Source organism: Ambystoma mexicanum, chromosome 8 (assembly GCF_040938575.1).
Source record: "Ambystoma mexicanum isolate Mex_15411 chromosome 8, UKY_AmexF1_1, whole genome shotgun sequence".
In the NCBI taxonomy this organism is placed as follows: Eukaryota; Metazoa; Chordata; class Amphibia; order Caudata; family Ambystomatidae; genus Ambystoma; species Ambystoma mexicanum.
The window spans coordinates 306,189,854-306,206,532 of record NC_090929.1 but is presented as its reverse complement, the minus strand read 5'-3'; the positions used below and the strand labels follow the sequence as shown (position 1 = coordinate 306,206,532).

General features: G+C 40.0%; 1 protein-coding gene across 1 annotated transcript in view; it reads right to left on the bottom strand.

The window, feature by feature from the left end:
* The window catches only part of LOC138471861 (microtubule-associated protein futsch-like), a 291,122-nt gene that overhangs the window by 95,913 nt on the left and 178,530 nt on the right, over positions 1–16,679 (bottom strand). The window lies entirely within an intron of this gene.

The window sequence follows — 16,679 nt, the reverse complement described above, 5'->3', positions numbered from 1 at the left end:
TTCCTCTACCCATTTGTGGTTTCTTATGTTATTGGTAATGGAAATGTAGGGACAATTCATGCTTTAAACATAGAAAATCCTGCTACCCCGTTTTTAGCACATATATGCTGTATTGTATTGTATTGTTTATTTATAAAGCGCCTATACAATATATGACTTAAGAATAAATGGAGTTTTGGCTGAGACTCTGGGAAAAAATGTCCTGAAGGATGGTGACCTGAATTATTCATTTAGAGCTGGCAAAAATGCAAATGCAGGAAAACCAAGACAAATCATAATGGTCATGACAAAAGTGAGTGCAAAGGAAAGAATATTAAAAGCTGCTGAAGAGAAATTGAAACTAGTGCTGCATGGAGTCCCATTGGCCATTTACCTTGACTTCCCAAAAGAAATTGTGGATATGAGAAAAGCTTTCAAAAATGCAAAGATTCTGGCGCAGGAGATGGGATTAAAACTATGTTGGTCAAGCCTGCAACTCTGAAGATTTTCATGGTTAGTGGGATCAAGACCACATATGATCCTGTGGAAGCGGAGAACTGGCTGAGAGCCGAAAATCATAGGATTGATAAAAATGCTAACTAATGTGTTTTATAGATGATGAAGTTGGTTTGTTTAATGTTCTCATTTGCTTAATAGTAGTTAATGTGATGTATATTTATGTTTAAAACATAATATTGTGATACGATTTTTGATTGTATTACTCATTATAAGGTTTTTGTTTTTCTTTAATCCATGGTTGTCGTCGTTGTTTTCAATGGTTATTTTCTTAGGCTCGAACATTCATAGGGCTTGTGTGGCTGTGTGGGTGCCTTCCTCTAATGGGTCATGAGACCGTAGTGTATTCTGTTTTGTTTTCGGAATTGGAATTCATTAACAATGAATGGGTTAAGGCTTTCACTTTTGGAGTATGTATGATTCACTTTGTTACGTTTGCATTAACGCGTTGAGGGGGACGGCTGAGGTCCTAATACCACTTTGATTGGGCAGTTCAGTCATGTGATTGTGTTAATGGGATAACGTAACGGCACGTTCAGCCATGACTTCCAGTATTTTGCGGGAGCTGCGATCTGGTTCCTCTCCGGCTCGCCTGAAGAGATTTCGGATGGGCACTGGCATCTATTGCGCCTGAGGTCCTGCGTAGATGCCATTATTGTGTATGCGCGGTGAGTCCTGGGGATGTCTTGATCAGTTGATGGACTCAGCGTCCCGTCCGGGGTCGGTTACTTTGCCACAGGTGCCAGCTGTTTGTACTCATCTCGACACATTGGCATGGTTTTGGAAATTACCTTGGGGATCACCGGCCACATGGTAATCTGAAATCCCGTCATTTATTTATTTTTCTATTTTGTATCTATATAGATGTATGTAGCACGGTATGTATTAATCCTTACGAACCAATCTGCTACACACAGAATTCTACTCATCCCGGTCCCTGGCAGTCTGCCCTAACTTGATTACACAGATGTATTTCTAACTGTTTGCACCTGCCCAATGCTTCATTCAGTTTTCACCCTGTTCGAAAATGTTGTCCTGCCCAAATGCTCAGATCCATTTGTACCCTGTTCATTATGAGGTTCACAATTCAGTACAGTGTTATACTCGACGCACTTGCAGGAATTGGGGTGGAGATGGGCAGGTGCAGACATTGACTGAAAATCCAGTTTTCTTTGGAGACACGGATGAAGCATGGGATTGGTTTAGGTTGTGGAGAGAGGTTATGTGTGTGTGTTTACCTGAGAAAGCAATTATTTACTGTATGACGATCTCCGTCCCTCCAAAGAGATGGGCGTGATTTTTTTTTTCTGGTAAAATTGCTATACTTGAGGGACGTGAACGACATGTACTCTGTCTAATGCCTCTAAGGGCCTCCAAATAAATAGATGCCTTCCTTTTATGATAGGGTGGAAGAATTTTTAATATATAGTTGGTGACATTGGGGTGTAAGGTTGATAGAACTAGAAGTATGTGTTTATTTTAACGTGCGTTTTTACGTTGCCACAGGTTTATTCCCACTAGTACATTCAATGCCAGATGTCTTAATGAGATGTTGGATTATAAATGTGCACTTGATGGAAGTTATTGGGTTTGCATTGGATGGTGTGGATGGATGGGACATGATGGTGCTCTTGACTTAATGTGATCCACAGTGTGCAGTGTATGGTTCTTCAGTTACCATGTGTGTAACTTTGATGGTACATCCAATGCTCGTTGGCTTTTAATGAGAACATAATGCACTATTAAAGGAAGGGATTTTGAATTTTGCATTTGGACAACAAATTAGTATAGCTTTCATAGATTTATTTTGGGTTGATAGGATGATATTTTAATGGTGTTTAAGATCCTATTTGTAGATACATTTGATGACTATATTTATCGATTGCAAATATGGAGGGGGCGGAACCGTCCTTTTCCACGTGATTGTGGAAGGAAGGTTCCAGAGGTTTGGGTTGGTCAAATCCAAGAAGGCTTTTATATTTTCTGTTAGTTTTTATCTATTTTATCTTGTTATTATAGGTGTTCATTTTTTTGTAATACTTATATTCATCACAAGAGGTGTAAGAATGGACTCACTCATGTCTTCCAAATACAAGAGGGATTTAAGGGTGATATCCTGGAATGTTAATGGTGCTAATTGTGCGAACAAAAGGTGATTTTACAAAAATCGGAAGAGATGTGGGCAGATGTGGCGTTGCTTCAGGAAACTCATTTGTTGGAGACAGATTTGGATAAATGGAAACAGGGATGGGTCAGTAATGCTTATTGTTCATCCTTCACTTCTAGTTCAAGAGGTGTGTGCATTTTGATTAAGAAAAATCTACCGATTACAGAAATGAAATGTGAGAAAGATAAGGAGGAGAGAATTATATGTGTAACTGTGAAAATTCAAGACGTCTCCTACTATTTTTGCAATATATATATGCTCCTAATGGGGCAGATGGAAGCTTCTTCATTTCCATTGCACAGTTTTTACAGAATGTAGGTGTGTGTAATGTTATTGTGGGTGGGTGGGGGGTATTTCAATGTTGCTCTTAATCCTGTAATGGATAAATATGGTGAAACTGTGGACATTGCTAATAATTTGAAAAGAATGGCCTTAAAGAAACTCATGGACGAATGGAATCTTTCAGATGGGTGGAGATTACAGAATCCTTCTGTCAAGCATTATACCTTTTTCTCAGCAAGACATAAAGTATATTCACGGATTGTCCTCCTGACTTCAGGTCTTTGCACGCAATCATTCAAAGGGGGAGACATTAAGTCAATTTTAATTTCAGATCATGCACCAATGTCAATGTAAATGAAACTAACCTTTCCCTTACCAAAGTCTAATACATGGCGGATGAAGGTTACACTTCTTGATGACAATGATATTGTGGATAAAATAGTGCAAGAGGCACAGTTCTTTGTGGCTGAAAATTGGACTGGTGAAGTAAAAGTGGAATATGTGTGGGAAGCCTTTAAGTCCTACATGAGAGGGATGCTGATCGGTTTATCAAGCAAAAAGAAAAGGGAGAGAGATGGTGAGATGAAGAAACTGAACGAGGAAATTGAGATTCTTGAAAAGGAAAATATGAGAACATTCTCTATGGATTCTTTGAATAGTCTACAACAGAAAAAAGAAGAATTAGAAGACCTGTTTACCACAAGGGCTGAAAGACTTCTTCTTAGAACAAGAAGCAAGTACTATGAAAAGGGAGAAAATGTGATTGACTTCTTGCTCATCGCTTAAGGATCATGAATAATGAAAAGACAATTAATGCTATTGAAAAGCAAGATGGGGTTGTGACTTTTGAACATGCAGAAATTAATGATACATTCAAGGTGTATTACACTGGCCTATACTCTTCTGAAGTTCATTTATCTGAAGAGGAAGTGTGTCAATTCGTTGCCATTTGCAAAATATAAATTTGAAATTCAGGGAAACCATGGAGAATGAGCTGAGTGTGGAAGAACTCAGGACAGCTGCATGTGCTTTGAATTCAGGGAAATGTCCAGGCCCGGATGGGTTGCCAGGGAACTGTATAAAATATTTCCAGGAGAGGTTTTCGATCCAATGTTGGCAATGTTGCGCTCATCTCTGATTGATGGATGTCTCCCGGTGTCTACGAGACATGCATCGATATCTGTTTTCTTGAAGGAGGGGAAATCTCTGGTTAAAACAAGTACTTATCGGCCAATTAGCTTGCTGAACATTGACAATAACATTTTTGCGAAAGCATTTTCCTTGAGATTAGAGTCTTCTCTGACGGATATCATAGACCAGAGCCAGACAGGTTTTGTGAAAGGGAGACATGATCGTATAATATGAGGAGACTTTTGTTGACTCTATTTGAAAGGACAGAACATTGTAATGATGTTGTGGTGTTGTCTTTGGATGCAGAAAAGGCATTCGACTGGATTGAGTGGAAGTACCTCCTGACAGCATTGGATGGATTCAGATTTGGAAAAAATATGATTGGATGGATAAGACTGTTATATTCTGTACCTACAGCGTATGTGTGAACACAAATGGTATGGTCTCGGGCACATTTGGACTTAGAAGAGGGACAAGGCAGGGATGTCCATTGTCACCCATATTGTTTGTTATTGCTATGGAACTCCTTTCTGTGAAAATAAGGGAAGATGAAAGAATTGAAGGTAGTCATTATGGTGAAGCATGTCAGAAGGTCTGGCTATATGCGGATGATATGTTGCTAGTTATTCAAAATGTTGAGATCTCCATTCCTGTACTAATGGAACAAATTGACATGTTTCACAGAGTATCTCGGTACAAGATTAATTGGTCAAAATCCGAAGCTCTACCGGCGTCTAGATCATGCTCTATTTCGAAAATGGGGAACTTTCCTTTCAATTGGTGTCCGGACAAGATGCGATATCTTGGAATTTGGTTAACTAATGATGTGTCTCATATGATGGATGTCAACCTGACTCAGGAAGTCCAATCCTTGGAGTCAGATTTGAAAAGGTGGAATGAACTACGTTTGAGTCTATGGGGGAGAGTAAATACAATTAAAATAACAACAACACCACCACGCGTTAATTACGTGCTTAGTATGATCTCTTTACGAATTAAGAAGTTTTTTCTGAAGAAAATTGAGAATCTGATCCAGTCCTTTATATGGGAGAATAAAGAGCTGCGCCTTAAACTTTGGAAATTACAATTATCCCTGGACTATGGTGGTCTAGGGGTTCCAGACTTTGAAAATTATCACTTGGCGTTTGGAGCTAGACATTTGGTTCCTTTCATTGAAAATTCAACAGATGCCTGGACATTGGCAGAGTCAAGTCGATCATCTCCACTTTCACCCAGAGCCATTCTGTCTACAGTGGATGGGTCTGAATATAAGTAATTTCCTCCAACAGAATTTTTAAGATCATGCTGGAAAGATCTTTGGAAGAAGAGTGAAAAGGTGATTTCTGACAATTGTTTCATCCCAATCTGGTTGAATCCGGATATAAAGTTGAATGGGAAGCCACTTTTTGGCCAAACTGGTTGTTGGTTGGAGTACAGTGGTTGGAGGATCTTATTGAAGATGGAAAATGGATAAGTTTTAAAAGGCTTGCACAAATAAAAGACCTCAAGGATTGCACTATGGGAGAGTATAAGAAGTTGAAGAAAGTTCTACAAAATGTATCTGCAGATGGAGGCAAAGGTTGGTAGAGCTGGTTACCAGAATACCAATCTGAAGGAGGTATGGTGTCTAAAGTGTATAAAAATCTGAACCAACGCCGTGAACCAAATAAAGACTTGTTATCAAATTGGTCAGAGATAATTGGATCAGAGATGTCTGAGGACAGATGGAGGAATATATGCAAAACAGTGGCAGAGTTTTTTGGACGCCCCAGATACTTCATGCAAGAGGTATGACTGATTCAGATGCATGTTGGAGGTGTAAACATGCAGTTAGATCTTTTGAACATATGATCTGGGAATGTTATGAATTGAGGTTGTTCTGGAGGAAGGTCACCATGAGGATTAATGAGATCCTAATGTTGCATGAAGATTTCGACTACAATACTATTATCTTGGGTGAGGATGGCATGGTGGAAGAGCTTACTTACCCACAGAGGTGCTGGTTATTCAGGGCAGCAAATAAAGTCATTTTGAGGAAATGGAAATGTGTGGAGAGACCAACGTTTACTGAATGGGTGGAGGATTTGAAACAAGTGTCCAGGTTTGAGAGAATAATTCTTCACAGAGATAAGAAGATGAACCTGTCTGATCAAATGGGTCGCTTTTTGGAGTTGTGATATTGATGTCTCTTAGTTGTTTTCTGTTCAGTCTCTGTGAAGACATGGTAAATTTCACCTTTTTTTATTTATTCATTTGTTTTTGGACCTTTACAAATGTTTCATACAAACTTTAAGACAAATGTTTCTAACATACTTTAAAACACAATATAAATATATATTTTTGTATCTTAAGAACACCTAAAAATATTAGTAAACATGAACATCATATTCCACTAATCAATTAAAATCAAACAGAGCTTCATATCTCTTCTAATTAAGATCATGTGAATTCTTGATTACAGCTATACATTACATCATTCTTATAGCTCTTATTCACTCATATTGTAGCATTTCAGTTTTTCCTCAAGAATAACAATGAAACATGTTAGTGCCAGTATCACTCTCTGCAATTTCCCCCACATGCATTGTGACCAGAACAACTCTCTTGACATAGCTAGATTACTATTATAGAATTTACCCAAATGCAAACTTCTGATATTTTTGAGCTCGCTACAATATATAAGCAGATGTTTAAGCGACACAGGGCTTTCTTTATTATGCCAAAATCTACAATACACTTCTACTCTAAGATTTGAAGCTTCTGACCAGTACTTGATTCTTCCTCCTGTGTGTATGAGCTTTAATTTAAATCTCAAGTACAGATATCTTGCTTTAGGACATGGAAAGATAGTTAAGTAGTGTAATCTGGGTGATGATTGTTTGTGGAAAAAATTATACTGATCATTATAAGATTTGTATGCTGCATTAGCTTTTATGATGTTTACCCAGTCCATTTGGAAACATTTCTTTTTTACCACATACTGTCGTTCATACAAATCTTTATGGTCCATCGCTATACTAAATAATAGCTCTTCCATCTTCTCGGTATGTCGTTTGATCGACATTGGATTTTGTTTCATGACCATACAACAGAAATCTTGGTACAATGAATTCGAAGGAGGATATAACATTTGACTATAATTTGTTAGCTTACGCCACCAGAATTTCGAAGCCAACAAATTTAACCCGCATTCATGTATTAAAATAGAATTGGGTACAGATTTGCGTAAGCCCAATACAGCTTTCTAAATTTTTCCTTGCAATATGTTTAATATCTTGGTAAGAACCAAAATACACAAATCTAGACCATATAATAGAATCGCTTCAACCTTCAGGGTTTAAAATTCAAATAAAGGTTTAAGGGAACATTTTGCATATTTATGAAATATAACTTTCCTCTGTGATATGAGAGGAGTAGCTTTCTGGTTAAGGGTGTTCTTCCATATCTGCAGAGAATTAGAGTTACATAGGTTATATCCCAAATTCCTGGTTTTTAGCACACGTTGGATGACTATGTCGTTAATTTGCCAAGTGTACCTACATACCTTTTTCCTATTTGCGAAAACTATTATGTTTGATTTGTTAACATTAATAGCCAAGTTATTACATTTTGCATATACATTGAAAGCATTTAGTTTAGCCTGTAGCCCATACGGAGTGCGATCGCATAAAATGATGTCATCCGCGAAAGCTAACCAGTTAATACGAGAGTCTCCCAGTTTAACTGGAAATACCAACAATTCATCCCATAGTCTATCTATGTCGCATATATAAAGATTAAACAGGATAGCCGCCAACTGGCATCTCTGTTTGACCCCTATTGAAGTGTCAATGGCATCAGTGGTCATTCCATCCTGCTTTATCCTCACCATATAGGACGTATTAGAATGTAAAAGAGCTATAAGCCCTACAATGTGATCAGGAACCCCATAGTTTCTAAGCTTATTCCATAGCCGCTCCCTGATGACGCTATCAAACGAGGCTGAGAGGTCCAATGATGCCACATAAATTGCCCCTGAAGATGTAGTAAGGGATGATTGAAGTAGATGGGCAAGAATCATGTCATTGAGTGTGGTGCCCATAGATTTTTTAAACCCTACCTGATATTTGGATAGCAGTTGTTTGCTCTCAATCCAAAACTCTAATTCTCTTAACAATAGTGTCACAAAGACCTTGGCTGTCACATCTATAAGAGATATTGCGCGAAAATTAGCTGGAATGTCAATAGGACCTTTCTTATGAATGGGGACAATTATCGCAGAGAGCCAAGATTTTAGAATGGTTTTGGTTTCAAATATTGATTCAAATATAGGCTTAATAACTTTAGCCCAAAAGTGAGGGTCGTTTTGTAAAACACAAGATGGGATCCCATCTGGGCCAGCCGCCCTTGAGTAAGATAATTTTTGAATGGCCCATATGATTTCACTCAACAACCAAGGACATTTGAGTGAGATCAGTAATGTTATAGGAATTGAATTCAATAGGGAGCCTATATTTCTCCCGTATATACTCAGACCATACCTTGGCCGAAATTGCTGGATGAAAAATCGGTTGTGACACTTTCCCCTGTGAGCGCAGAATTCTCCAGATATTTTTAACTTTATGTTTGCAAATTAAGCTAATAAGGTTTTGATTTTCCGTTAAATGTTGCAAACGTTTAATCACTTTGATGGACTGCCTACACTGCGACTGTATGTTACTTTTTACTATAGCATATTCCCTATGATTATCAATCAAAGTTCTAGCACTTCTAATCTCGCGATTACGTTTCCTTTTTGTTTCTGATATTTGAACACTAAATTTACATTCACACAATTTTGTATACTTCTTTTGTTCATTTGCTAAAACTGCAATTTGTTCATTTGCTAAAACTGCAATGTGCCGTTTAATCACAACTGTATTTAAGTTATTGATTTTAGATTTTTTCCATATCAATGTACACGTAACTTCGAGGTGCCAGATGTCACGATTTACTAAATATGCAAGTTCTCGGCATAGTTTTGGGTTCCATCTTACTGACTTTATTGGTTTGTCTATTTCAATTAAAGATAGATGACCAATATTGGTGTAATTTTCCAGTGATAATTGCAACACTAAATTTAGCATCATATGTTCCCCACAAGACATAGATTTTACTTCAATTGGTTGAACTAATTTAAGTAAATATTCCGACACCGCAAAGTAGTCTATCTTCGAATATAGTTTTCCTCTAAACCACGTATAGTGCTTCTGGTCTGGAGCATGCAAAATTATATGTAGATTCCAGTTGTATAAAAGGTCAGACCAGAAATATCCCTGTTCCATTACACGGGCTAGGTGCATATTTCTAGCATGTGATAAATTAGGAGGACTTGAATCACATAGAACAGAATTAAAATCACCTCCTATAATGACCTTGTATTCAACATTCCCCACCAACAACATCTCTAAGGTGGCATCTAATTATTTCATAGTTCTAAAACATATACCAGCATTGGCTTTACAATAGAGATTAACCAGTATGACCTTAGTATTACCAACTGTGATTTCAATAAGTAGAAGGGCATCAGAGGAATAAATCAGATTAGCATTAATTTTGCAAACATTATTTACAAGTGTCAATAATCCTCCGGATGGACGCCCCAAAGCTCCCTTAGTAGCTGGATGGTTAAAGGCAGTAAACCCATCTATGATGATTGGATTAGTTTCCATTGTCTCCTGTATCATTATCACACTAGAATCAGAAGACAGCATCTTATTTTTGATACATTTTGGTAAATTATTGAAACCACAGCAATTCCAGCTCACTATTGATACTAGCGACAATTATGAGTGACCTTGATCTGACTGTGCGATACCAGCTTCTTTCAGTAAAGATTCTAGTCTTGCTAGACCCTTAATAGCGTTAACCACTGAGGTCAATTGTGTAAGTAGATTTTGTGTAATCAGTGTGTTAGCGCTCAGATTACATTCTGCATTGTATGAACGGTACAGCTGGGGTTTTTGAAATTCTATACATTTATTGCCATGCAATTCATATCCCAACATCTCAAAGTTGTCATTTTGCTCCCATAGCATTTTTGCAATCAACATCGATTGTACCTTACATACCATCCTATGATTGTTAGCGATTGATAGTTTAATCCAATCGATATAATGGGAAATAAGATGGGACCGATTAATTCTATTTTTCCCAAGAATTTGCGGATCACCACTCCAACCAATGATTAATCACATTTCCTGATTGATCTCATCTTTGCTCTGTGAATTAAAGGCATCTGACAAATTCTTATTCACATCACCAAGGATATTAGATTTCCCCCCAGAAGCAGTATCACCTTGTTGAGCAATGGGTCTAGAATCATCTAAACTAGGGGTTTCTACCGGATCATTAGAACATTAATTATTGCAACCTTTATTTGTATTATCCGACAGATTATCAGATGTAGTGTCCTGCACAACTAGGTGCACATTACTTAAAATCTGAGGATTACAGGGTGCTAGTGGCATATTTGCACTTTTGACCCAGCTTTTGTTTGGGGCCTTTAACTGTAATTATTTGAGCACTTTCCCCATTACAACCATCTTTCTTAAATGTTGTTTTGTTTTTCGTAACCTGGTAGAACCCAGCTAAATTCATTTGTTTAATGTTATTAGATTCAGCCTTTTTAGGAATAGGCTTACCTCCCTTTTGTGTAGTTACGTGTGGAACTTCAACTACCTCCTGAACAATGTTTAGACTAATCGCATTTTGGAGGTTCTTACTTATCATCTGCAGTTGTTCAGATTGGGATACAATTTCCAGATGCAATCGTGATTCGGCGTTTAATTGGCCAAAATCAAAATCGTTAGTTTGAGGCATCTCCCATTTTATTATTTTTTTTCCTTTTTTTGGGGACATGTTCCTTTTTTCCCCTTCAATTTTGTTAGGGAAAATACTGGCAGTTCTTTTTTTTAAGAAATCTTTGTGTTTTTTTGCTCTTTGATGTCATTTCTTTGCTTTTTGTCCAACCCTTGTCTAAGGGGACCTCATTTGTGTTCTGTGCAACACTCTCTTCTTCCTTATCGATATCATCTTGTTGATCAATGATTTTGATAAGCTCTGAACGACTGTCAGAAGTGGAAGTATTTGTTACCGTCCAATTATCTTTATTGGCGACATTATTTGGAGAGTCTGTTACCTTCCTTTCAATAATCATCAAGTTTTCCATAAATCTAAATCTCTCATGATGTGATTTGGCTAACTTGATGAGCTCAATCTTTTCAATCTCCTCTTGGGAGGGGTAGTATGATCCAGATGGTCCTATCAGATGTTCACTCTGCACGCAAGTGCACCCTACTTTGATAAGTGGTGTCGTGGTTTGTGTAGCTTGAGATATCATAATATTAGGAACATTTTTTATCGTTACATGAGGAACCATATCAACAGGTCTCTTTAAATTAATTGAAGCCTGGAAAGATGCCATACCTTCATATGCAAACATAAACCCTTCTAGTTTGTTGAGTTTTTCTACAATTTCGGCCAGGGATCCTTTCATTTCTTTTATTGCATAATGTGTATATTCATGCCCCTTATCTAGGAGATTCAAAATATGTGTAATAACAGGAAAAGTGTGACATTTTTGTTCATTAAGATCCAACATTGTTTCAACCGTTACATTTTGACAGATATTAGCTCTCCCTGATGATTTTAATGTATTATCCTTATTACCAGTATTGAGGTTTCGTAAAGGATCAAATTCTTCATATTCATTATGGTCCCATACTTTTGGAATCTCCAAGAATGGCGAGGATGAACAACAACATCAGCCACAATAGTCTTTCCTATACCTGAATTCACCATTCGGGTTGTATGGCACTGTTTTTCAGTTTCTTTTTGAGTATATAGATGTACAAAATCTCTCTGTCTACGTGGTGTAGAGACAGGCATAGAGGGTCCTGCAGATAAACATACACGTCTGTCTAGCTCGGCCATGATCACTGGGGCCAACATCGAAACATCTGCAAATTGACAATTACCTGGATTTTCACTTGGCAGAGAAAATTCATGTAACTGGTCATTACCATTATTTACCCCATTTCCAACAATCTGATTTTTCCCATTTTGTACACTTATAAAAAATACCTCTACATCGTTTTTGTTAGAATTAGGGGAAGAGTGCAATGAGTGACATACATCATGTTCTTCAATATGAGCAACAGAGGCATTATATGGTAATTTTGATAGCAAGGGTATTATAGACGGTATAGTAAATGAGAGCTCTCTTTTCCTGTGTTCTGTGGTGACATCTGAGAATGTGTCATCATATTCACTCTCATTTCTGTTTTTGTTTTTTATTGCTCCAATATTCTTTTTTTCAACTACAGCCATCAAACGCTTACCATTTCTTAGGCTGGTTGCCATTTTTGTAAAATCTATTCCAACAAACGTTCCAGTAGATGCCTTAGATAGTATACGTATCACAAACATACCCACAAGTTTGTATTGAAATGATTGCTTCATCAAGCTCTAATTCTGGAAATATGATACATAAACAAGAATAAGGGTTCAAAGGCACAAGGCCCACAGTCACCCCTATCCGGATAGTACCTTGGAATAAGGAAAGAACATTTGTCACATATGAGGGTTCCAAGGCACAAGGCCTGCAGTCACCCCTATTCAAGTAGTACCTTAAGTAGAGAGGAGATTTACCACAAGCGAGGGTTCAAAGGCACAAGGCCCTCAGTCACCCCTATTCAGATAGTACCTTGGAATAAACGAAAAAATGTGCCACATATGAGGGTTCAAAGGCGCAGGCCCACAAACACCCCTATTCAAGTAGTACCTTAAGTAGAGAAGAAATTTACCACAAGCGAGGGTTCAAAGACACAAGGCCCGAAGTCACCCCGATGCAGGTACTACCTAGGGTGTTGAATCTTACCACCTATGAGGGTTCAAAGGCGTTAAGCCCGCAGTTGACCTCTTTATTTGATATCTTTTCCTCAAATGCTCGACCTAAGCAGTATGCAATAGTATAATAAGTAAAAAGAAGGCTCCAAGGCTGTTATGCCACTCGGTCACCTTCACACATTAATACCAAGCTAAGGCTCCTGGGCACAAGAGTCTGACATGCTCCTGTAGAGGTCAGATTAGACGACACAGGATATCAGCAACTATCAAACACTCAGCGTGTCATAAGAACTTCACAGTTTGAAAAAGGAAAGACATTACAGCATGAAAGTGCTTAAGAGTTCAGTGGTAAACAACTAGAATTTCTTTCCCACAACGTGAAGCAAATGCGTGCTCCACGCCTCCCTTTAGTAAAAATGGGAGGTATTCAACGGTGCAGTCAAACAATCCGTTTTTATAGAGCTTTGCTCGTTTATATCTCTTGCCACGCAGTTTTAGAGTCTATGCGTACAACAAGACAGCGTTGAATAGCTTAGCTGTACTCACGTAGAAATCCAACACTGAAAAACTCTTAGCATGATTTTTTCAAGGCACATTCACACTAGCAGTTAACTTAAGTCACTCTTCCTTTTCAATCCACAAGTATTGTTGGGATGTATACAATAATGCCTGCTGAGACGCTTGGTACGCCACACAATTTTCAGTGGTGAAAGTTGAAGAAGAAATAATAGGCTTACCGTTCAGGTGCGAATAAGTGCAAATGTGCATGATGTAGCCCGCACTACAGCACCTCAACACCTAAACCCAGAAACACACTGCTGGCACACCACACCGTGCTCCACGCATGCGCTATGTGTTTATGGAAATGTCGGTCTATTTGGTGAAAATAAAGGAAGGACAAATCCAGGAAGCAATATACACAAGTTCCAGGAGAAAACGAACGGAACTCCACACCGTAGTACTTCCTCCCAGACACCCAGACAGACACTGCTGGCACACCGCGCCACGCTCCGCGCATTTGTGGTGTGTTTATGGAAACGTCAGTCGATTTGGTGAAAATAAAGGAAGGACAAATCCAGGAAGCAAAATTCACAAGTGCCAGGAGAAAACAAACAGAGCTCCACACCGTAGTACTTCCTCCCAGACACTCAGAAACGCACTGCCAGCACACCGCGCATTTCATCTTAGGAAGGGGGTGTTGGTTGATGAGATACTGAATGTGATGAATTTAATTTTATTGCTCTTAATGATATTGTTTTTCTTTCTTGTGTTTATAAAATTAATAAATATGTTAATAAAAATATATAAAAATAAAGCACCTATACACAGGCAAGTGTATCAAAACACTCAAGGAGGTTGGGAACACGAGGAAAAAACAACAGTCACGCAGAGCCCTTGAATTTCTGAAGCGATAACGGTCCCCACAGGCAGATTAAGTGAATATGGTACATTTAACAGTTAAGATACAACAAATAGGCCTGACAGCGATTTTCTGTTTTTTTCAAGTGCACATTAAGGGGTGAGACAAGGAAGGACATAACGATCAACAGACAGAGCTGTTGTGCAAGTGCAGGCAGGACGAGTGAGGGGCAGAGGACCAAGTGCATCCAGTCAGTAGAGACTGGGAAAGTGCAGAGAGAGTAGCTCTCAGGATGTATTGCAAGTGCAGTGAGTGGGTGGAGTGCAGGGCCCTGAGACAAGTGTAGGAAGGACTGGCAGGCGTGCCTGGGACCTGTGAGAATCTGGGGTACCCTAGGTAGCCAGTCAGTGAGCTGTATGGAAAGGAGGGAGAGAGGGAAGAGCAGAGAGTTAGGTTAGCAGGGTGAGAGAGAAGGAAGAGGAGAAGAGGAAGGCCTTGAGGAGTTTCCGGAACTTAAGAATATCAGGCTCAAGACGGAGGGTGGTGGGAGGCTGTTCCAGAGGGAGGCACCTGCTGAGGAAAGGGATCTCCCTCCAAATCTCTGCTTGGAGAACCTGCTCACTCGCAGAAGGTTGGAGGTAGATGAGCGGAGGGCTTGGGAGAGACAGTGTTTAGGAAGGCAATGTTGAAGGTAAATAGGTCCCAGGACCGAGAAAGCCTTGTAGACAATGCAGAGGGTATTGAATTTGATCCTTGCAGCCACGCGGAGCAAGTGGAGGGATTTCAATGCCGGAGAGATGCAGTCCATGGTCTTGAAGCCAAGGATAAGTCTTGCGGTTCTGTTCTGGATGAGTGGCAGAGCGCACAGGGCAGAAGCAGGGAGGTTAGGGAAGAGGCTGTTGCAGTAGTCCAGCCTAGAGAGAACCAGGGCTCAGGAGACAGTGAGCCACTGAGGGAAAGCGAGAAAAGGTAGAGTACCTCTTAGGAGGTGTGGTTGATAGTTAGACTTTTTTGAGATGTCAGAAATGTGTGAGGAGAAGGAGAGAGTGGAGTCGGAGATGATCCCAAGGATTTTGGCCTCACAGGTGTGGGTGGGCACAGGGCCAAGGGAGGCCAGCCAGAGTGAGAGGGGGAAAGCGGGAGCAGGGGTCCCAATACAAACACAATGCCTGAATAGTGGAAAGACAGGTATGAGTGAGGAGGGGGAGGTGGCCAAGGGTAGCCTGAAGGATAGTTGCGTGTCATCTGCGTAGCACTGGAAATTAGAGGTGAAAGTGGCAATCACACGTGCCAGGGTGTCCTTGTAGACGTTGAAAAACCAGGGGAATAGGTTAGAACCCTGGGCAACGCTGCAGGTTGAGAGGGTGACAGTAGAGAGAAAGACACCAAGTTTGACCTGGGATGGGCAGTTGGAGAGAAAAGCGGTTAACCAGGTCAAAGCCCGACCTTTGATTCCCAGGGTGTCACAAAGCCATGAGATCAGGATGTTGTGGTTAACCATGTCAAAGGCGGAGGAGAGTTCAAGGAGAATGAGGACAGAGGAAGTGTTAGTTTCAAGATTTGAGAGCAGATCTTCACGGGTGCTCACAAGAGCAGTTTCCGTGCCTCTGGATGCTCTAAAGCCAGACTAATGGTCGTGGAAACAACTGATTGCTTCGGTATGGAGGTTTAGCTGAGAGATAGCCAGCTTCTCCAGAAGTTTGCCCAGGAAAGGAGTGATAGAGATTGGGCAGTAGTTTGAAGGAATGGAGGGGTCAGCAGAGGGTGTCTTGAGCAGAGGGTGCACAAGGGGGTGATTGAGAGCAGTTGGGAAAACTCCAGTGGAAAAGGAGAGGTTGCAAAGGTCAGCCAAAGCTGGTGGAACAGAGTCAATGATGTTCTTGATGGTTTTGGAAGGACAAGGGTCCACTTGCTTGGATGAGGCCTTCATAGACCGGACTTGTCTGGCGACCTCATCAGGTGTGACAGGGGAGAGAGAGGTAAATGGAAGCAGAGGTGGGGCCGAGGGAGGCACAGGTGCTGGTGTGTGAAGTGGTGTAGGGGGAAGGGAGGAGAGGATGTCTTGGGTTTTTGTGGTGAAGTGTGCTGCCACGGCCGGGCAGTAGTCCTGGGTGGGATTGACAGAGGGGGGGGGCTGCTGCAGGATTGGCCAGTTCCTTGAAATCTTTGAAAAGTTCAGCCATGTTGTTTGATGCCGCAGAGATGCAGGCTTGAATATAGACTCTTTTCTTGGAGCGGATGCAGAGTCTATATTGTTTTTGAAGGCGATTGCAGACCAGTTTGTCAGATGGTCCACCCGATGCATTCCATTCCCGCTCAGCTGCCCTACACTTGTGTTTAAGGGCAGCCAGGTCAGAGACGTACCAAGAGTTGTAC